Source organism: Ursus arctos, unplaced genomic scaffold (assembly GCF_023065955.2).
Source record: "Ursus arctos isolate Adak ecotype North America unplaced genomic scaffold, UrsArc2.0 scaffold_34, whole genome shotgun sequence".
Lineage (NCBI taxonomy): Eukaryota > Metazoa > Chordata > Mammalia > Carnivora > Ursidae > Ursus > Ursus arctos.
Window position 1 is genome coordinate 24,536,780 of NW_026623030.1, and position 15,073 is coordinate 24,551,852.

At 44.9% G+C, this 15,073-nt stretch overlaps 1 protein-coding gene across 5 annotated transcripts in view; it reads right to left on the bottom strand.

Moving 5' to 3' along the window:
- The window catches only part of CLIP1 (CAP-Gly domain containing linker protein 1), a 117,045-nt gene extending 112,193 nt beyond the window's left edge, over window positions 1–4,852 (bottom strand). For 3 of the 5 annotated variants that reach the window (XM_026514812.4, XM_057305932.1, XM_026514808.4), the window contains exon 1: window positions 4,743–4,851. The gene's annotated coding sequence lies outside the window, so the exon portion shown is untranslated. Of the gene's footprint in view, window positions 1–3,617; window positions 3,684–4,742 lie in introns of all 5 variants that reach the window. The other 2 variants (XM_057305934.1, XM_057305929.1) reach the window with 2 other exon arrangements.
- Between the last annotated feature and the right edge of the window lie 10,221 nt (window positions 4,853–15,073).

Genomic DNA, 15,073 nt, shown 5'->3' on the forward strand with positions numbered 1-15,073 from the left:
TAGGGCAGGAAAATGTCTGTACTCTCGTTAGGATCCCTGAGAAGAGAGGTAGAAGGGAATACGTTTCTCCAGGAAAAGAGATACCAGAGAGTGTTCCCAATAGGGATTCTGTAATACTACTATTTCCTCTTTTAAAAGATTTTACAAAAATAATTTTAAGCGTCTGCCTTCGGCTCAGGGCGTGATCCCAGGGTCCTGGGATGGAGCACCACATCGGGCTCCCTGCTCCGCTGGGAGCCTGCTTCTTCCTCTCCCGCTCCCCCTGCTTGTGTTCCCTCTCTCGCTGGCTGTCTCTCTCTCTGTCAAATAAATAAATAACATCTTTAAAAAATAATAATAATAATTTTAAGATTTTGTTGCTGAACCACTTGAGATAGACAATTAAAAACCAGACCCACCCATTGAGTTAGTGCTAGTGGAATCTGTCCTTCTGGAAGTGCCAGATGGAGATTAAAAAAAAACAAAACAAAAAAACCTCTTTACTAATGGTGGCCAAGATTCCTTGGTACTTGGTGCCAGGACCAGGATATTAACCCAGACGTCCGAGCCAAATCCAAGGCTGGTTAATTACTATCCGCCAACATTAAAAAAAAAAAAAAAAAAAAAAAAGCCTTCTCCGTTCCCGTGATTGAAATCTGAAGAGAGGTCGCTCCTACTTGAAATTCTTGTGTAGTACCATCAGTCAATATGTTTTCCCTTAAAAGAGCATTGTAACTGAAATGCTGATTTAAAGCATATGGATTCCCTGAGCTCCATCTACATGGGAAACATATACTACATATATTAAAAATATATAAGATGCCGTAATAGTTTAAAGCCTCCCTAAGCAGTTATCTAAAAAATTCATATCCAGGGCAATCCTGACAATGCTTTCCAATTAAGACTGAAGAGACTTACATGAAGGTTTATATTAAACAGAGATTTTTGAACCATGAAACTTTTAAGACTTCTTTTTTTAAAAAAGACTTTTTTTTTTTTTTTTTAAGGAAGGCTTTGCTGCCAGGAGCACAATTCCAGGAAAAAGCTATATATGCAAATGTCAGTTACAAGGCCTCCCAGGGTTGAGCAAAGATCCTGCATACAAATAGCAAAGTAAACACTCAATAGCAAGTCTGAACGTCAAGTACGCGTCTGGCCTTCCCACCAGCCACTAAGGTGCCACTGCCAACATACTCTTCGCACTGCTTAAAATATCATAACGTAGGGTTCAATTTCTAGTTCTGTACTCGCTAGCCGTGTGGCCTTGTAGGCAAGTTCGTAAAACTGAGCCTCATATGTTCCCTCATATTTAACTTTTTCTTCAACAAAATCAATAATGTTATTATTCTGTATTTTTCACTATTTTAAAATATCTTAATAAATACATATTTTAAGGACTACAATCTATATGGCCTTTATTGGTCCCCTCCCAAACTCCCACCTCAGGACCTTTGTACCTGCTGTTGCTTCTTCCTACTATGCCCTTTCCTCAGGGATCTACATTCCTTCACTTCCTCTAGATCTTTACTCAAGTCACATTCTCATCAAGGTCTCCTATTGCCACCCTATCTAAAATTTCTATTACCCTAACTCTTGTCCCCAAAACTGCATTTTCCCCCTTCCCTGACTTATTTTTTTTATACCATGTATCACTGTCCAACATACAATAAATTTTATTGATATGGTTATTGTATGCCTCCCCTACTTGAAGGGGGGTTCCAAGAGAACAAAGATTTCCGTTTTATTCATTGCTATACCATCAGCACCCAGAACAGCACCTGGCACACAGCCATGCTCAATAAATATCTGTTGAATGAATACCAAATGAGACTTAATACAGCCCACAGATAGGTACCCCACAGCCCCACCTGCTGCCTTTGGGGGGAATATCACAACACTTCAAAAATACTGTAAAGAACTATCAGCTTGTCAGGACTGATCAACAACACTGTTCACTCTTTACATCTGAAAAAAACACTGGACCTCACACCTCATTTGTACAAGAAAGAGAATTAAGAAGCTGATAATTGGGATAAAGTGGAAAGTTATACGGGGTAAAAAGCTTCACTTTAGTTAACACTGAACAAAACTTCCTTTTAATGTTAATATTAAGCCATCTCAGGGATCCTGGGTGGCTCAGCCGGTTAAGTGTCTGCCTTCAGCTCAGGTCGTGATTCCAGAGTCCTGGGACTGAGCCCTCCATTGGGCTCCCTGCTCGGCACAAAGCCTGCTTCTCCCTCTCCCTCTGCTGCTCCCCCTGCTTGTGCTCACACACACACTCTCTCTGTCAAGTAAACAAAATCTTTGAAAAAAAATATTAAGCCATCTCCATGTAACTTTACTACCTCACCCTCTGCTTTTTTCTTTAGCTTTGACTTCTATAAAACCAATCTTAAAACTTATGGACCTCCTATCTGCAATTAACTAAATATTTACCAAACACAGTACTCCGCAGAATCCTACAGAGGGTGCTATAAAGTGAAATAAAAGGGGCACCTAGCTGGCTCCGCTGGTGAGCATGCAACACTTGAGCTCGGGGTTGTGGGTTCAAGCCCCACACTCGATGTAGAGATTACTTTTAAAAATCTTAAAGTGAAAGGTCCTTACCATATACATTCCCAGAATGAAATATATATGTGTGTGTGTGTGTGTATCTGTGTGTGTTGTGTGTGGCCATATATGGCCAGAAATATATCTGCAAATAACAATCAAGAACACCAGGCATGCTGAAGTGAAAAATTCAAAGATGTCTCCCTTTGTATGGAGTACAAGAGGACCAGTTCATCTCTTATGAACCATCCATTGGGCTTAGAATCCCAACAGAGACAGTGCTTAAAAGCAAAGGTCAAACATTACTGAGTTAAGTTCACATGTATTTATGTATGAGTCACATGGGATGCAACAGACTCAATGTTAGACACTGGGTTAAAAAAAAAAAAAAAATATAAGTAAGAAGGGCACGAAATTCGAAACTCCTAAAGAACAGAAACCAGATTGGCTGAGGTCGTGCTTAAGCACAAGCAGGAGCTTAAGCAATTCTTGAAAAGGTAGGGAAGGGCATGATCTTTATCTTCAGACAATATCCACAAGGGATCCCACCCAGTTTCAGGTTTCTTACTCCTTTGAACGAGGGGGCCTAAGATGTACTTTTACACTTTCTGTAAACATCAGAAACCCAGCACCAGCCTTGTTCTAGCAATTGTCCACCTCCTTTGGTTTAATAAGGCCCAGCCTTGCTTCTTGCCAGGAATTTACTATACTGATCTAGTAACTAAGCACCTGGAGTCAATACCTGAGCTCAAATCCTGACACCACCACGTATTAGTTGTATGACCCTGGGCAAGGTACTTGACCTTTCGATGCCTCCTCTGTAAAATGGGGATAATGATAGCACCTTCATTAGGTGAGGATGATTAATGAGATAAAACATAAAAGACTTGCCCAAAGCCTGACCAAAGGAAGCCCTCAATAAAGGTTGTTATTATTTCCAGAGGAAAAAAATGCCCCAAGGCTGAGGAGCAACATAACTGAGGATCCTTACAAAAGGTTATCATTAAACCCAAAAGTCAAACACATTTGTTCTCCTGACTTGTGGATACCATAGGTTATAGTAATAATAATAAAACAGTAACACCAACCAGAATCATAACCACAACAGCAGCAACGCTAACACTGAGCTCTTACTGGCCAGGCACTGTCTTAACCTAAAACAGGAAGAAGGCAAGGTTGCTTTAAAAAAAAAAAAAAATCCAATTTTCTCTACCCTCCTTTTTTAAATACGGTAACTGGTGGCCAAGTTTTGCTAAAAACAGGTATGTAGAAGATTACAGACTTGACGTGTAATTTCTTCATACCAAAGAGGTGGGGCTGTGAAGGGAGGAGAGGGTGGTGCTCGGTTCCTGCCAGATGGAAAAGCCACATGAAGTGGAGAAACAGCCGAGTTCGGGGTTTATCCCCAAATCAAAATCAGATTTTTGAAGCACAGGACCTCCAAATTAGGGGAATCAGAAGGCTCTGCTTCTAAAATAACCTCTAAACAAGTGTCATCTGCCAATCCCCTGCCGAGGGAGAAGGCTCGGGTTACGGGGCAGCGGTGTTATTTCAGAAATCCTTGTCACCTCTTGTCATCCACCTTCTCCGAGAATCACAGTCCCACCTGGGGGGAGGGGGACAAAAGCCACAGCCAGGCAGGCCTGAGGCCAGCCGGGCCAGCCCGCCGGCCGGCGCACGCACCGAGGCCACGGCCAGGGTGCCCTCCATTCCGGCTCGCGGGCACCGGGTGGCAAGGCCCGAGGAACACTCCCGAGACCGGGCGGCATCGCCCGGGGGCAACAGGTCCCGCCGGGGCCCGGCCTCCGCGGGGTCCGGGCCGTCCCAGGCCCCCCAGGGCCGAGGGGAGGGGAGCGGGGCGCCCGGGAGGGAGCGGCGCCTGGGGCGGCGCAGGGGCAAGGAGTCCAAGCTCCATCTTGAGGCGGACGGAGGAAGGGAAGGCCGGGCTCGGCGCTCACAGGGCCGGCCACTTTTCCGGCTCCGCGGGGGAGCACCCCAGGGACCCCCGGCCTCCAGGGCCACCCGCTCGGGACTCCCCGGGTCCCCCTCGGGAGCGGCCCCGCTCGCGGCACTCGGGGCCCTCCCGGACGCCGGGCCCGGCCCCCCACCCCCGGCCCCGAGCCCGGCGGACGGGAGCGGGCCCGGGCGGGCGCAAGGGGAAGGGGAGGAGGGAACCAGGGAAGGGGAGATGGCCCGCGCCGCGCCCCGCTCACCGCCGCCTCGGTCGCCGCCAGTCGTCGCCACCTGCCCCACTGCAGCAGCAGCAGCAGCCGCGCGGCCGCCGCCTCCCGCCTCCCGGCTCGTCGGCTCGGGGCGGGGGAGAGCGTGACGCGCCGCCGCCGCCGCGGGGCCGGGCGGGCGCGCGCCGCCAGGAGAAGACGCCGCGGCGGCTCCTCCCCGCGCGCTCGGCCGCCGCGCCCGCCCCCGGCCGCGGCCGCCCGGCGCCTGAGCCCCGCGCCCGGAGCTCCGCGCCCACCGCGGCCCCTGCCCGAGCGCCGTACCGCCGCCTCTTTGTCTGCACCCGCCACTGCCGGGGAGCCGAGCGCCAGCCGCCCGGCGCGCCCGCCGTCCCGCCCTCAGAACCTAATGAGGACCGGGATGGGAGGAAGGGGTGAGGGAAGCCCCCAGAGGCCTGGACCAAGGGGCTTCTCCTCATTGCGGTTAGTTGCGCGTTTTCTGAAAGTGTTCCCAGAATTGGCAGGTCACACCGGAGAGCTCTATTCAGTCCTGACCACAGCCTGCTAGCTTGGGGCTGACTGGTTTTCTTTTTCTTTCTCTCTTTTTTTCTTTTTGGCCAGACCCAGGGTGAGAAATCCTTGGACACAAGCCAGGAGCTGCCCACAGCAGGTTAAGTTTAGGAAGCGTCGTCTCTGCCCTCCTTTCCCTCCGAGGAAAGACCCCGGGTGCGGCATCCCTGGGAAAACCTGAAAGGAGCCGCCTACAGCAAGTGAAGCCTGAGAAGGACCATCTCTGTCTGCAGTCTCCTTTCCTCCAGGGAGAGACCGGGGGTTTAAAATCCCTTGAAACAAGCCCAGCACTTGCTCCATTCGTTTGAGAAAAGCCTCTTTTATTCGCCCCAGCCGCTTGGACGAAAGCCCTGGTTAAAGTCCCGTGCTCCCTCCTCCCCGCAGGGATCGCCCTTCAAAGCTTTTGAAAGGGAGCGGAGAGGAGGCAGCCACGGCCTGCTCGGGGCCGCTGCCGCAGAGGGCAGCCAGCATTTCACTCGCACCGACCATGGCAACCCCAGACGCTTTGCAGCTCCTGGGAGGAATTTGCAGCTGTCAGGGAGCCCAGGGTTTTGCAGCGACCCCGAGGTGGATAAGGGGCCCCCGGGCCTCCTCCTCCTGCGGGGTGGGAGAGAATAATCGGGAGAGCGACCCCTTTGCTGACCTTTATTCAAAGCACTGTGCTGCTGGACCAACAGGCTCGCACAGAGCATAGGGAGGGAACTACGTTGGAAATGGTCGAAGTTCTGAACAAAGTAAATTTATCTGCTGGCCCCTCCCCTCGATTCACGTTTTAAATCCAAAAATTATATTTCTTAATTCAACACTGCCCTCGTTTGCAAGCTGCGAGGTCAAAGTGGTTGGGGGCGCCCCTGAAATCCAGGATCCGTAGTCCTAATCTGAAAGACTCACCTCACCCCCTCATCTGAACACTTCAGCTCTAACAAGTCACCTATATAATCATAGAAGCCACAAGATGAGGTCACTGTTAATGGTGGGGTGCAACTGTAAACACTTGTTTTTATCTTTTCTCCTCTACTCATTCTGCTGAGCCTGTCTTTGTTTTAAAATGCTGATATTTTGTTCATTATAGATTTTTTGCATTTTTATTTTTAAATATTGCGTTCAAACATGATTTCTCTAAACTACTGAGTTTTTAGTAGCCATTTAAATTCTGTGACCGAGGCCTGGTCCCAGCCTCCTGGCAGAACACTGACTGGGCTCAGTCCCACAGAATGGCCCATACTAGGACTAAAGAACATGCTCTGTTCTACCTCAAATTAAGCTCTCACATTCCATTTTTAGATTTAGCCACTGATCATTTTAAAATGCATGTCTTCTGTAAAAGTATTGGAACTGCTCAATTGACAAGATTTTGGAAGATGGAGGGAAGTAGCGGAAGTAGAAAGCCAGGTAGGGTCTCCCAAATCTTCATTTTACAAAGTGAGGAAATTGGTGAATACCTGCATTTTGTTTGTTTGTTTGTTTTCTGGAACAAAAAATAAAGGTTAAATCATATCATTGATGTAACCAATGGGCATAACTACAAATAGTGGTAGAACTGTGTTGAGGGAGAGAGGTAGTAGTGCTTTAATCATAACAGAATGTCAATAGATGATGTCTACAGATAGTAGCAATATAAGTGTATTCTTAGAGGTACAGAAGTTACTACCAGAAGAACAAAAAGCAAAAAAATAGTGGTCTCAGGGTGCCTGGCTGCTCAGAGCATGTGACTCTTGGTCTCAGGGATGTGGGTTTGGGCCCCATGTTGAGTGTAGAGATTACTTAAAAATAAAATCTATTAAAAAAAAATGTGGTCTCTGGGAAAGATGGGGTGGGGAAAGTGGGCACAACAATGTTGCTTTTCACTATAAACCCTGATATACTTTATTTTTTAAAACCATGTGTAGGGGCACCTGGGTGGCACAGTGGTTAAGCGTCTGCCTCCGGCTCAGGGCGTGATCCCGGCGTTCTGGGATCGAGCCCCACATCAGGCTCCTCCACTATGAGCCTGCTTCTTCCTCTCCCACTCCCCCTGCTTGTGTTCCCTCTCTCGCTGGCTGTCTCTATCTCTGTCAAATAAATAAATAAAATCTTTAAAAAAAAAAAAAAAAAAAAAAAAAAACCATGTGTATGCATTACTTTGTTCCCCCCCAAAAGAGTATTTAAGATCCTCAAATAAAATGAGTAAAGAATATTCTCTGCAAATAAGACGAAATCAGAAAGGCAGACAAACCCTAAGAGACTCTTAACTATAGTCTCTTATAGAGACTCTTAACTATAGCCTTTCTTAACTGTAAGAGACTATTAACTGTAGGAAACAAACAGGGTTGCTGGAAGGGAGGTGGGTGGGGGGATGGGGTCACTGGGTGATGGGCACAAAGGAGGGCACTGATGTAATGAGCACTGGGTGTAATACGCAACTGATGAATCATTGAACTCTACATCTGAAACAAATGATATACTGTATGTTAATTAATTGAATTTAAATAAAATAAGATTAAAAAATATTCTCTGCAAAGTGACAGATGTTTGTGGTTTATGTCTACACTGCTGTTTAGCATTAATTCTTTTTTCTGCCAGTGTTCCACAGTACTGCAGGTTTATTATTTTGTTTATTACCTGTCTTACTCCACCTCTACTGGAATGTAAATTCCAAAAGAGTAAGGATTGTCAGCTCTTGTTTGTCGCTCTAGCTGCATCCTGAGAATAATACTTGGTCCATAGTAGATTATTAAAAAAGATGGAGTGAAAGACTTCAGGTTCTAAATAACTGGGGACTTTTCCTCTGTATTTTCTCTTCTTTTTAAAAAGAACAATAAATGTTCATTCTATAAAATTCAAGCAAGCAAAATGAAGAAAACAAAACAGTTATAATCCCACACATCCAAAGGAAATTACTATAAATAATGGTTTTAAATATTTCATTACTGTTTAGAAATATTTTAAATCTCTCATTAAGGCACTTACAGTTCTTACTGCCATTCAAAAGCAACACTCACTATAAAATAGTGGTTGGAGAGTCTTTGCACACTGCTATAAGAGTGTGAGGATTTCTAGAGCTTTTGAAATAGAAAATGAAGCCAAGGCTGTCAGAGTAAAAATATCCCTAAATTAAAAGTAAATTTTCTTTTTCTTTCTCTTTCTTTTTTCTTTTTTTAAGTTCCTGAACCATGATAGATAATTAAATAATAATTAAATTATATAATTATATAATAAATAATAATTTAAAATGTAACTCGTAAGAGGTAGTCCATGACTAAAATAATCTCTATAAAGAAGACCTAGGAATTCATTTTCACTATGCTATTTTTTTAAATTACATCTATTTTGAGCTCCTGGTTGGCTCAGTCAGTTAAGCGTCTGCCTTCAGCTCAGGTCATGATCCCAGCGTCCTGGGATCGAGCCCTACAACCGGCTCCCTGCTCAGTGTGGAACCTGCTTCTCCCCCTGCCTCTGCCTCTCTCTCTCTCCCTCTCTCATGAATAAATAAAATCTTTTTAAAAATAAGTAAATAAATAAATTACATCTATTTTCATTAGCATTGTTTCAGAAACCAGAGTCAAGTTAGCTTCACTCATCCCACGAATATTTACTAAACCCCTACCTACACTGTCCCAGGCACTGTTCCAGGTTTTGGAGGGGACAGCAGTGAAGTCCTGTCCTCCAGCCTTGACTTTGCCTGCTATCTGGTTTGCTAACTCAAGGTGTGGTAATCACTGTTCTATGAATTCCACTAGTTCAATGTCCGCAGTGAATATAATGCACCAGCCCATGCCTCTGGTTGATTCCATTCAGCTCTGCTAAAAAATTAGAGAGAGAATTATAAAGTCAGATACAAAAAAATATTTATGTTAACTTTGACGTTTGGGGAAATGTTTACATTTTCTTGCAAAGGTAAGGACCTACAGCTGGTTCATATAATGAAAAGGTGAACTATCCCATACATATATTGAATCGTTATGTTGTACACCTGAAACTAATATAATGTTATATGTCAATAATATCTCCCCCCCCCCCAAAAAGTGACTAATCCAGAGCAAGACAGAGTCTTCAGTTGCAAAGAAAGGAAACAGAATATAAATCCCACAATCCATGATGAAACAGTCACAAACTATTTGGGGCCAAAAAATAATTTTATCACTGAAATCAATTAAGACTGTCTGCTATTTCTACTTTATTATACAAAGAATGCTGACAGGGGGTACCTGGCTGGCTCAGTTGGTAGAGTGTCTGACTTTTGATCTCAGGATTTTAAGTTCGAACCCCACACTGGGTGTAGAGATTATTAAGAATAAGATCTTTAAAAAAACCAAAAACTAAAAATGCTGGTGTTAGGGGTTTCGTGGAATTTTTCAAAAAGCAAAATGATGAAAGAATGACAGGCTAAATGTAAATTCCTACCACCACTTCCCAAAGGGAACCATCTCGTGACAACAAAAGCCATATTGTACACACTGAGTTAACAAAGAACGATGTCCGTAGGGCCCCACACATCCTGATGTAAACTGTATTTAAGGCCTTCTAAATAGACTGCTACTTTGAGTGCGTGTAGTTTCATGATGAGGGGGTTGAACAAGATGACTTATCAAGTTCCTACCACAAACATTTTTTAAGACTCTGTGACTTTTCTCCCGTAAAGCAAAACATTTGTGAAATCGGTGGTTGATGCAGCCCTTCGAACCTAATTCAACAAATATTTGTTGAGTGCATGAAAAGCTGATCCGATCTTCAGCAAAAAATCAAGCAGGCTCAAATACATGTATATACATGTTCAAAGCAGTACGATTCATAAGAGCCAAAAGTTAGAATCAGCCGAATGTCCGTTAACAGATGAACAGGTAAACAAATTATGCTACAGAAATACAGTGAGATACTACCAATCAAAAGGAAAAAAAATGAAGTACTGGCCCCTGCTACAAGCTGAATGCACCTCAAAAACATGATGCCCAGTGAAAGAAGCCAGACACAAAAGGCCCCTTACTGTGTCTCCATTTGTATGAAATACCCAGCTAGGTCAGTACATGGAAACAGAAAGTAGATAGTGGTCGCCCAGATGGGGGCGCTGGGTGGTAGGCGGGAGCAACGGCTTAACGGGTGCGGGGTCTCCTTTTGGAGGGATTCAAATGTTTGGAACCAGATCGAGGTGGTGGTAGCACAACATCGTGAATGTACTAAATGCTACTGAGTTGTATGTTTTAAAATGGTTGATTTGGGGCTGCCTGGATGGCTCGGTTGGTTAAGTGTCTGAATTTGGCTCAGGTCATGATCTCAGGGTCCTGTGATCACGCCTGCCCACTCAGCAGGGAGTCTGCTCTTCCCTCTCCTTCTGCCCTTCCCCCTGCAACGCCCCCCACACCCCCCCCCATGCTCTCTCTATCTCTCTTTCTCACCCTCTCTCTTAAATAAATAAATAAATCTTTAAAAAATGGTTGATTTCGTGCTATGTGAATATTATTTCAAAAAAATAAATAATAAATATTAAAATAAAAGAGTAAGTATAAATAAATATAAATGAATACAAATAAGATATAAGTAAATATATCAATATAAATAAATACATACATAAATAAATAGAAGTAATAAATGTTCTCCCCCAGAAAAAGTCGAGCAGAGAATGGATGATAACCAGGTAGGTAACCAGGTATGTTATTTTATTTTTTTAAAGATTTTAAGTAATCGCTACACCCAACATGGGGCTCAAACTCACAACCCCAAGATCAAGAGTCTCAGGCTACACTGACTGAGCCAGCCAGGCACCCCTGGAAAAGAGATTTTAAATTGGGAAACAGTTTGGATTAAAGTCCTTCCCAAGTCTAATATCCTATTCTTTTTCAGACCCAGCTCTTCCTTATGTGTTCACCCTGACAACTGGGGGGACCACAACTGTATCGGGTCTGAAGTCTCACTGAACAAAAAAGACCAAAATGGAATCTGGACTATAAATCCAAGGGACGGTGCACAGGGAATCGCCAGTCCCTGCCAGGGCTCCGCTAAGATGGCTCACTCTCATTTAGACACCTTCTGAAAGGAAAGGCTCAAACAAAATAGGCACATTTTTTTTTTTTAAGATCTTATTTATTTGTCAGAGAGAGAGCACAAGCAGAGGGAGAGGGAGAAGCAGGCTCCCCACGGAGCAGGTATCCGATGTGGCACTCGAGCCCAGGACCCTGGGATCATGACCTCAGCCAAAGGCAGATGCTTAACTGACTGAGCCACCCAGGCGCCCCAAAATAGGCAAATCTAATAACTATCCTCAGTCCCACATCCTGGAGATACCAGATAGTCTTTGTGATTTCAACTAAAAAATGCTAATACCGGATCAGTTTATTTAACTCTGTAGTACTAACTTCATTGACTTCATGTCTCACAGGTTGTGTGTGTGTGTGTGTGTGTATTTCTGGGTGTACGTTTATTACTTGTAAACAGGCCAGTTGGATACACTTGGAATACTCTTAATGGTGGTCAATGAGACTAGTATCGGGATATCCTGGGGGAAATAGTTTAAACAACAAAAAGAAAGAGGCAAAACAGTGTGCAACATGCCAGTTTTTAAAATAAGAAAGGGAGAGATGTATAGGTAGCTAATGGAGGTATTTATATAAAGCGTAATAGTAACATGCTTTTCTTGCCTTGTCTCTCATCACAGCTGACCCTGACCCTAGACAGCCCAAGTCCTCCGCCTGCAGTGACCGGGAGGTGGGAGTGAACGTGAAGTTGTTAGTCAAGAAGAGCAGAGAAAAAGAAGAAATTCATATCCAGGTTTTGACATTGAAAATAGGATCTTTTCAACAGCTTTACTGACATGTAATGCACTTACCCTACAATTCACCCAGTTAAAGTATACTGTTTGGGGCGCCTGGGGGGCTCAGACGGTTGAGCATCCAACTCTAGGTTTCCGCTCAGGTCATGATCTCAGGGTCGTGAGATGGAGTTCCCCTTTGGGCTTTGCACTCGGCGAAGAGTCTGCTGGAGACTCTCTCCCTCTGTCCCTCTCCACCCCCACCCCTCCTTTCTCTCTCCCTCTCTAAAAAAAAAAAAAAAAAAAAAAAAAAAAAAGTATATAATTCAATGATTTTTAGTATATTACATTATTAACTTTTTTAACGTGCTTAAAAAAAACAAATAACATAGAATTTCGCAGTTTAACCATTTTTAAGTGTATAACTCGGGGACATCAGTTGCAGTCACAGTGTTGTACAACCCAAAACAGAATTTTGATGAGAAAAAGAATGGCTTCCAGCATTGCCAAGTGAGAAAGGATTATTAACAACCCTTTACCTCCCATTTGCCATACCAAGGGCCTGGAAGACCTTCGAGCTTCTGTTGTGATGTGCAGAAGAAACTGCTGTCTAGCATTAAGGCTTAGCTAGGAGGCTGGAGATGGGAAGAAAAGGGTTGTGGCATAGAAGGAATACGAGAGAATGCCGTACTCCCAGGCCTGGGAGCAAGGGAGGAAGAATGAAAAAGAAAAGAGTGGGGCCAGGAGGGCAGAGCCACAGGTTGAGATCTGGGGCAAGGAAGAGGGGTGGCTCCCAGAACGGGAGCCTTGTCCCCAGTCCACATTTAAGAGTCTGGAAGAAAACCCTTAGGCAGGGTGGGAGCTCTATGCCGACATTGTTAAGAAGATGGCCAGCAAGCTCAGGCACCCAGAAGATCCAGATTGTGCTTCTGGGCCTCACTTAGTCAGTGGCAAGAGTGGCTGGTTGAGAGCTGTGTGTGCTTGCGCTGGGAGCCACGGTGGCAGCATGGCATCGTGCCAGACTCAGAGGTGCCCGCTGTGCCAGTGGGAGGAGGGGAGGCTGAGTCAGCAGGAGGAGGCACAGAGTCCTGACTGAGCCAAGAAAGAGCATATGTCAGGAGCAGACTCCAAGCAAACACTTGGACACGGAACCAGGACAGCCGCCCTCCAAGAATTCGGCTGTGGCTGACATTGCTGACTGCCTCCCCTAGATCCCTTCCCCCTTTTTTACTTAACAAACCCCAATTATATCGGACATGGCAACGTGCCCAACATGCTCACTTACTCAGACTTTCCCTAGGAAAGTCAGCTGGAGGCACTTCTGGGAAAGCCTTTCTTTCCCTGATAAATGGAGACAAACACAGATGTGCTCTCTGGAGCCAAGGCAGCTATATTGTTACCCTGAGGTAATTAATGAACATGAAGACAGCAATCAACAGGCCAAGGTGGCGGACTAGAAAGATGGAAAGAACAGAATTCCTCTCCAAGGAAGAGACTTACTCATCTGGGGCAAATATTTGATAAGAACAAAAACAGAACCACTTAGAACAATAAAATAAATACTTGAGTGCTAACAGACTGGTTGAAAAGAAACGTTTTGAAGAAACTAGAAATGGCTACTGAGGATTTTTATTGCTTTTCTGTATGTTGTGTGTGACTGTATTTTACTCCGAATTTTTCAGAAAATGAACATCACTTGTTAACGCTTTGTGAATATGAAATTTGCTTTTGGGGAGATGCACATCGTTCTGAGTCCTGAGCCAAGGTGGATATGGGCTCGGGGGAGACCAAAAGCTGCTTATAGGAGATTTTTTCCTCAGTGCAGAGTCGTCAAATGACCCCGCAGTTCTGTAACGTGAATAATCCACATATGAATACAAGCACAAGTAGTGTTTTCACATACAGACCCTCTCATCATTCTAGACATTACTGGATGAGGTAGTTTATCATTTTCTTTTTTTTTTTTTAGATTTATTTATTTATTTTAAAGAGAGAAAGCAGGGGAGGGACAGAGAGAGAGGAAGAGGGTGAAAGGCAGACTCCCCACTGACGGGGAGCCTGCCGACCCAGGGCTCAATCCCTTGACACTGAGATCACGACCTGAGCTGAAGTCAAGAGTTGGACGCCCAACGGACTGAACCACCCAGGCACCCCTGTCATACTCTTGCTGAACCTTCTGCATACCTGGGTAGGTCTCCGATTGAACATTAATGCCAAGCATATGATTGATGCACTTTTTCTCCCGTATCTTCAACCTATTTGTCTCTACTGACTCTCATTAACATGTAAATATATTCCAACTGCTTTATCTTAAAAACAAAATAAAACAGAACAAGGCCCTCCAACATTACCTCTTCACTTCCCCCACCAGGCTCCTTGAACACGCTCTCTGCGCCTGCGGTCCCTGTCTCCCCATCGCAATCTAGCCTCATCACTTAGCTGAAGTGGTTACTGCCAATATCATCAGTGACCACTGGGTCATTTAGTGAACTTAGTGCCATGGCTATTTATTGATGACTCTGGCAATAGGAGTTTCAGCTGAGCAGCGGAGGCAAGAATTTCACCTACTCGACCTCTTAACAGAGTTCTCACCATTGGCTATTCCCTCTATGGTATATTGCAAAAAGTGGCTGAAATGATGCATGCCAGAATCCACGAGAAGAGCTACCTAAATAACCTGTAATTGATTGCAGTTAGGGATTGTTGGCGAGCCCAACTGAGGTCAGAAGAGCTACCCAGCTAAGCACAGTCTAAATTTCCAATCTATAGAATTCTGAGCTACATAAGTGATTGTACTTTTTTTTTTTTAATTTTATTTATTCATTCGACAGAGATAGAGACAGCCAGCGAGAGAGGGAACACAAGCAGGAGGAGTGCGAGAGGAAGAAGCAGGCTCATAGCGGAAGAGCCTGATGTGGGGCTCGATCCCATAACGCCGGGATCACGCCCTGAGCCAAGGCAGACGCTTAACCGCTGTTCCACCCAGGCGCCCCTAAATGGTTGTACTTTTAATCCACTGTCTTGGGGTGGGTTGTCACTTAGCAATTGCTACCCGATACATCCTCTTTCCGTATCC